We start from the raw sequence: 8,396 nt of genomic DNA, 5'->3' as shown, positions 1-8,396 counted from the left end.
TTATGTCTTCCATGTTTCCCCCGCTTATAGCACAATCGAGGTGGGCAACGAAATCACATCTGGAGCAATAGTAAAGCCCATAGTTTGTGTCCACTTTTTGAAAACAGAGTTGACATAATTGGGAGTTGGATTGATGGAGTTCAAGAGAATGGATGAGGTTGAGGGGGTGATTGTGCCGTATGACTTTGAGTCTGCCTGGGAAATTAGCACATCTTGTATGAATCCCAAAACCACATGAGGTACACACATAGGGCATACCTTTGTCTTCTTTGCCACAAAAGTCGCAAGTGAAAGTCATCCACTTCCAATAGGGGGTCAATGGGTGGTGGTGGACTTTAGTCGCTTCCGTGGTGGGCGCTAAAGAACCACATTTGATGTGAAGCTTAAAGTTGCATCGGTAACAAAAATAACAGTATTCCCCACGCATTTCTTTGCAGACTTCGCAATTGCTCTTTTCTCCCTCTGGCTCAGGATGATCTGTCCCTTCATCAATGAGAATAAGAGGATGTAATGGGTGCAAGGGATGGTGCAGCAACCCAAGGGGTAGTTCCGCACATGATTTATGATGAAAGGTTTCTCCCCATCTGCTGCATTCTTTACAACTGTAGCTAGGACCCAATATTCGTTCCCAGCACCCCCCACAAATTTCGCCGTAAATTCTGTCTTCATTGAAGACCAACGGATGCTCCGGATGCCTAAAATGTTGAAGCTGCTTCATCTCCTAATGACATACACAGACATAGTGAAACAAACGGAGAGAGAAAGAGAGAGAGAAGTGCGCACTTGTTTTGTTTTGCTCTCTGTGTTTTTGTAAATAGCAACAGACGTAAACATAAACGGTGAGGTGATGATGTTAGCGTTTGGGCTGGGTGGGAATTTGGGCTTACTGTTGAACATGATGGTGGGCTTGGTTTTGCTCAAGTTTATTTTTGGGGTTTTGGGAATACCTATTACTGCATGTGCTGTGTTGTGGGCTTGTTAGTAAATGGCTCTCACCGGATTATGGGCTTGTTATTTGGGGGTTTCATGAATTAAAATTGGTGTGTCAAAACATTTTTTTTTATATTTAATTCTAGTTGTAGACTAGCATTTTGTTATCATTCATTAAATTTTTACTATATATTATCTTCCTCCCTAAAACATAATTCACATCTTCTCTTACTATTATCCCCTAAATTATATTAATATTTATTTAACTCTATTTGTCATATAAAAATATATTGTTTCTTATTTTTTGCAATGTAAAAAATTGGAAGGCAATGTTAGAGAGTATAAAATATTTAGATATATATATATATATATATATATATATATATAAGTTTTTTTTTTAATAACTTTTTAAGAAACCTGTATTGCAAGGTAAGGATGTAGTTATATTTGAACAAAGTGCAGATTTTTTAGCAAAATATTATTATGGAAAAAATTTATCAAATCATATAATTTTGTATAAGTTACCCAAAGTGTCTAACGGAATGACTGGGTGGATCACATGACTCACATCATGTGTTTCATTTTGGGTCTATTGTCGAATGGTGCTAGAGTTATTACAAAATAATTCACATTTTTTCTCACAATTATACCTAAATGATAATATTTATTTATCATAAAAAGATATATATATATATATATATATATATATATATATAACTCGTTTGAGGTGTTTGTTACCTTGGGAACGCTTTTGGGATGATCAGTAGTCTCTGCCTCAGTTTGTTGTTCTTTTTGTACCTCTTTCGCTTTCCGGGTCTGATCCTCTTCACCCAAATTCCCTGCCATTAAGTCACCACTTTTGCCTTTTTACCTGGGCAATTGATCCATTGTACAACAAGCTGAACAGTTAATCAAATTGGTTTTTTTTTTTTTTTGTTAAATTTCTCAAGTACTTTTTTTATTTAAATTTGAAAATAATTTTTTTTTTTTAGTTTTTAGAAAAAAAATATTTTCTTGATTAATTTTTTAATCAAGCTAATCTATTCTATCGTGCTTTTCAAATTTAATGTGACTAGACATTATAAACTCAGTAATATACGAAAGAGCTTCAAATTATAGGGTTTGCATGTGTGTTGGTATTCCTAAATATACTAAATAGATATCTTCATAGTGAATTGCATCCGATTGTTGTGAGTGATATACCTTTTATCAAAGCTACATTAGACGTAACATGAACTAAACCCATTTGACAATAAATATCGTTAATTCAAGTGCAAAACAAGTAAATAGTCCCAATTGCATTTGTAACATTTATAAGAAAAATTAAGCAAGTAAAGCAACCTTATGAACATTAGTAGAAAAACATATACATACAAACATACTTGAAGAATCAGCCACCGATACTTATAAGAAAAAGCTTCTAAGTTAGCCTTAATTTTAATTTTGTTGATACGAAGTTCATATAGAGCTCATCTATAACTTTTACTATATATAGACTAGATGGTGTTACTTTCAAAAGATAAAACATATTAAAGTTATTCCATTGTGCCAAAAATAAAAAAGCATCTCCAACACAAAAGACAACAAATTAGAGAGAAAAAGAAAAACTTATACATAAAGGCTCATACTTGCACTCTCCCAACAAAGTTTCATTCTCACACCATCCTAACTAAATAACTCTCTCCCCCTGGGCCCACAAAAAAGACAACAACTGGAAAAAAAAAAAAAAAAATTGTAGGGTACTTCACTTAAAAGTCTCATACTTGATACTTGCAGTTGAAGGCTAAAAAAAAGGGAAAAAAAAAAAGGGAAATTTCATTAGCTCCACGTAAAGGTTCATTAGCTCCACATAAAGGCTCATACTTGCACTTGAAAGTATTAAGAGTGGTTTTAGGACCACAAAATATTTTACAACTTGTTGTCACAACTTTGACATGGTAGGCTGCAAGTGATTGTCTATCAATTACACATTAACCTACCATTTGTAGTACTAGATTTTTTTTTTTAAAAATTAAATGTTTATCGTGGGTGAATAATTTACAAAAGCAAAATTACATGTCAACCAATTTATGTGAAAATTTACGAGTAGGGGGGGATCTGACTTAAGCAAACTAGATTCGTATGTTTTTCTCTCTCTTCTTTTCTTGTTATATATTCTTATTACCTAAAGAACTTAAAATATTATAAGATGTTAATTTTACAATTTAATTCCAAAATCACCCACATTATTCAATTTAAAAATATATAAATATACAATGTTGTTACAGTAACTATGTAAATGAAAATGATTGTCCTCAACTGAACCAAAAAAGCCATACTTTTTCTTCTTTTTTTGATAACACACAAAAGTTGTACTTAAGGGTATGGGAGCTATAAGTGGGGACAATGACATAGGAAAAATGAAACACTAATTGGTCATTTCTCATAAGCTTGTCCCCCTCACTTATATTTGCCCAACTTTAATTTGTTTCTAGTCGATAAGGAATTAAGAACATTTCCTAAGACTATAAGCTAAACCTTTGCATTCAGACGCTTTCTTAGGAGTAAAGTAATCCCAAATCCTTTCCAATGCCTTCCTAATATTGCAAGTAAAGATATATCCTAACAATTTTTTAACACAAGGCAAGATGAATATTTTAATAGGCATTGCCTTCAAGTTACACTTAAGGTAACTTTTACAAAATTATACTACTTTGTAACTTTTTTCATAGTAATATTTTGCTAAACAAATTATTTGTTCAAATGTCATTTTTGTATCTATCACACTTCACGAATATCAAGTTGATTGGATATTACAAATTCACTAATCTATATATCAAGAACTCAAATTATAGTATTTTAGATTTTTTTTTTAATTTGAACAATTGTAGGTGTTTTATCAAAATATTATTAAGGAAAAAACTTATTATATAGTATAATTTTGTAAAAGTTGTCTTTAAGGGTAACTTGAACGCAATTTCTATCAAATTTCAAACCAAAAATATAAATATAAATAGTTATTATATTGCAACGTCTAATATTTCTAGTAATATGAATTTCTATTCCTAACATAATTTCCATCCAATGTACCAAACGTGACCTCAAATTTTTTTTTTTTTTTTTTGATAAGTGTTAATCAATTATAGTAAGAATATGAATTTTGTCTTCACATTTTGGACCCTACTTATCAAGGGGAAGTCTAGACACATGTGAGAGGGTGTTAAAATATTGGTAAAATAATTAAAATCTTCAATTTTCTTTTTCTCATAACACTTCCAAACTAACATTTTATTTTTTTGTCATTCACTTACGAGATATCTTTTGCCCATCTCTCTTCAACTTATCAATATATGAGATTCAATCTCTTAGCGTTGTCATATATTTTTTAGTCTTCTTTCTTAGGGTTTCTTATAACATATCGCTTTGAAATAGTTTCTTATCCTATAAACAAAGCAAGATTAATTCCAGTGCCCCAGTGGGTGTAGACAACACCCCCCCCCCTTTTCCCACCCCAACGCACACAAAAAAAAAAAAAAAGAAAAAAAAGAAGAAGATTCTATCGTTAGCATCAAGCATGGCCTTATAAAAAGTATATAACACCACCATCATTTGAAAATTCTAAAGCTAGAGAAAAAATAAAATAAAATAAAAGCAATAAGCTTGCTAAACAACATACAAGTCAAATGCTTCTCTCTCTTATTTGTCAAGTATTCCTTTCCTATATTATTTTTATTTTAACATTTCCTTTCATTGACAAGGAATAAAAAAATAAAAAAATAAAAGGAAGAAGAAGAAGAAGTAGAAGAAAAAAAAAAGACAAAGATGGTGAATGAAAGGTAATGGGCCTTGCTAATTAATCTTAAATCAAGTACTACTTTTCCTTTCTTACCATTTCTTTTTCTATATTTCTATTACTTTTCATATTTCCATTTGTTTACAATATTTTTGACATCTTTTGTCTCTTTTTCCATGATGAATGACATTTAGAAACTAATAGACTTTGAGGTACCATATAACTTTAATGTTTGCTCAAAATACATTCAATCAATTCTTAAAATCAATCATTCCAAATATGAAAGTCATATTGCATGTACCTAATCCCGTTAGAGCATTATTCACCTTGTTTACTATAAAGAAAATGGTAAATCATGATATTTTCAAACTTTATTAGTAAATTCTAATTCCTTTTATATGTTTACAATTTTTTAGATTATATATATAGGTTTTCCTTTTATATGTTCTAGTTTGTTTAGAAAACGAATTTATAGAATAGGGCTGGGAGTTATATACCTTAAATTAAAACTAGAGCATAGGCAAAAAAAAAAAAAATTATTGGAAACCAATAGATACCTTTATAAATTTGTGTATATTTGATAGGGCACTGAACTCAAACTATGCTCACAAAGTCCTCAGCTCCTCTATTGCTACAATGTCTCCAATCTCATGTGCTACTCAATTTGATGTGCAAAAGTGAGGATTATACACTATAAGAAAGAAAGTGTGAAAAAGAGTTTAAGAAGAGAAATAAATGTGTGGACATAAAAAAATTGAAATTTGAAATGATGGCGGGGATTAGTTTGGTTTAGTCTTGCCTTCTGCTTACCAAATATTAAGCTAGTTTATCATGCTTTTCAAATATCAATGTCACTAACTAAAAAGACTCACTATATGACAAGCTTAATTTTTGTGTGTATTTTTGTATTCCTAAATAGACTAAACAAAAAAAAATAATATCACGTACCTTTTATCAAAGTTGCATCAGATGTCACATGAACCAAACCTATTAGCAATAAATATCATTAATTCAAGTGAAAATTAAGAAGTAAATAAACCCAAAATTCATTGCATTTTTAACATTTATAAGAAAAATTAAGAAAGTAAAGCAACCTGTTGTTAATGAATAGTATTAAAAAACCCATAGACTTACAACAAAAGTTGGAGAAATAACCACCAATACTTAAAGGAACAAAAATCAAACTTTAGCTTTAAAACACTCTTAGGGAAGTTTCCAAGTTAGCCCTAATTTGAATTTTGTTAATGTGAAGTTTATATGGAGTTCATCCAAGCTTCTACTATATATAGATTTGATGGGTTGCTTTATAAGGATAAATTTATCAAATTCGATCATGCCAAAACAAAAAAGCACCTCCAACACCATAGACAAAGAATTGGAGAAAGAAAAAGAAAAGTATATGCTTGCCTTCTATATGCAAGAAAGCCAAGAACTTGTGCTTCCCAAGCTAGATGTATATACTAGTCTTCTCTTTTCTCTAATCTTTTTTTTTAAAGAAAAAAAAACGTTTGTTCATGCCTAGATGTCACAATAATATTTATTTTTCCCTTTGCCCCCCCCTACACCCCAAAAACATGTCTACACTAACATTTTGTTGTTATTCATTTTATGAAATTTATTTGCTCATTTTTAATTATATTATACATCATCACTATGAATGATATAGTCACGGTCACCACCACCCCATTTTTCTCATCTCATTCCATCATGCCAAAACAAAAAAGCATCTCTAACACCATAGACAAAGAATTGGAGAAAGAAAAATAAAAGTATATGCTTGCCTTCTATATGCAAGAAAGCAAAGAACTTGTGCTTCCCAACCTAGATGTATATACTAGTCTTCTCTTTTCTCTAATCTTTTTTTTTTTTTTAAGAAAAAAAAAAATTGTTCATGCTTAGATGTCATAATAATATTTATTTTTCCCTTTGCCCTTCCCCCACCCCAAAAAATGTCTACACTAACATTTTGTTGTTATTCATTTTATGAAATTTATTTGCTCATTTTTATTTATGTTATACATCATCACTATCAATGCTATAGTCAAGGTCATCACCACCCCATTTTTCTCATCTCATTCCATCATGCCAAAACAAAAAGCATGTCCAACACCATAGACAAAGAATTGGAGAAAGAAAAAGAAAAGTATATGCTAGCCTTCTATATGCAATAAAGTAAAGAACTTGTGCTTCCCAACTTAGATGTACATACTAGTCTTCTCTTTTCTCTAATCTTTTATTTTTTTTTTAAAGAAAAATAAAACTTTTGTTCATGCCTAGATATCATAATAATATTTATTTTTCCCTTTGCCCCCCCCCCCCACCCCAAAAACATGTCTACACTAACATTTTGTTGTTATTCATTTTATGAAATTTATTTGCTCATTTTTATTTATGTTATACAATCATCACTATCAATGCTATAGTCACGGTCACCACAACCCCATTGTTCTCATCTCATTCTATCATGCCAAAACAAAAAAGCATCTCAAACACCATGGACAAAGAATTGGAGAAAGAAAAAGAAAAGTATATGCTTGCCTTCTATATGCAAGAAAGCAAAGAACTTGTGCTTCCCAACCTAGATGTATATACTAGTCTTCTCTTTTCTCTAATCTTTTTTTTAAAGAAAAAAAAAAACGTTTGTTCATGCCTAGATATCATAATAATATTTATTTTTCCCTTTGCCCCCCCCCCACACCCCAAAAACATGTCTACACTAACATTTTGTTGTTATTCATTTTATGAAATTTATTTGCTCATTTTTATTTATGTTATACATCATCACTATCAATGCTATAGTCACGGTCACCACCACCCCATTTTTCTCTCCATCATGCCAAAACAAAAAGCATCTCCAACACCATAGACAAATAATTGGAGAAAGAAAAAGAAAAGTATATGCTTGTCTTCTTTATGCAAGAAAGCAAAGAACTTGTGCTTCCCAACCTAGATGTATATACTAGTCTTCTCTTTTCTCTAATCTTTTTTTTTTTTTAAAGAAAAAAAAAATTTGTTCATGCTTAGATGTCATAATAATATTTATTTTTCCCTTTGCCCCCCCCACCCCAAAAAATGTCTACACTAACATTTTGTTGTTATTCATTTTATTTGCTCATTTTTATTTATGTTATACATCATCACTATCAATGCTATAGTCACGGTCATCACCACCCCATTTTTCTCATCTCATTCCATCATGCCAAAACAAAAAAGCATCTCCAACACCATAGACAAAGAATTGGAGAAAGAAAAAGAAAAGTATATGCTTGCCTTCTATATGCAATAAAGTGAAGAACTTGTGCTTCCCAACTTAGATGTACATACTAGTCTTCTCTTTTCTCTAATCTTTTTTTTTTTAAAGAAAAATAAAACTTTTGTTCATGCCTAGATGTCATAATAATATTTATTTTTCCCTTTGCCCCCCCCACCCCACCCCAAAAACATGTCTACACTAACATTTTGTTGTTATTCATTTTATGAAATTTATTTGCTCATTTTTATTTATGTTATACAATCATCACTATCAATGCTATAGTCACGGTCACCACCACCCCATTTTTCTCATCTCATTCTATCATGTCAAAACAAAAAAGCATCTCCAACACCATGGACAAAGAATTGGAGAAAGAAAAAGAAAAGTATATGCTTGCCTTCTATATGCAAGAAAGCAAAGAACTTGTGCTTCCCAACCTAG

Source organism: Castanea sativa, chromosome 7, assembly GCF_040712315.1.
Source record: "Castanea sativa cultivar Marrone di Chiusa Pesio chromosome 7, ASM4071231v1".
Lineage (NCBI taxonomy): Eukaryota > Viridiplantae > Streptophyta > Magnoliopsida > Fagales > Fagaceae > Castanea > Castanea sativa.
This window is presented reverse-complemented; position numbering follows the sequence as displayed.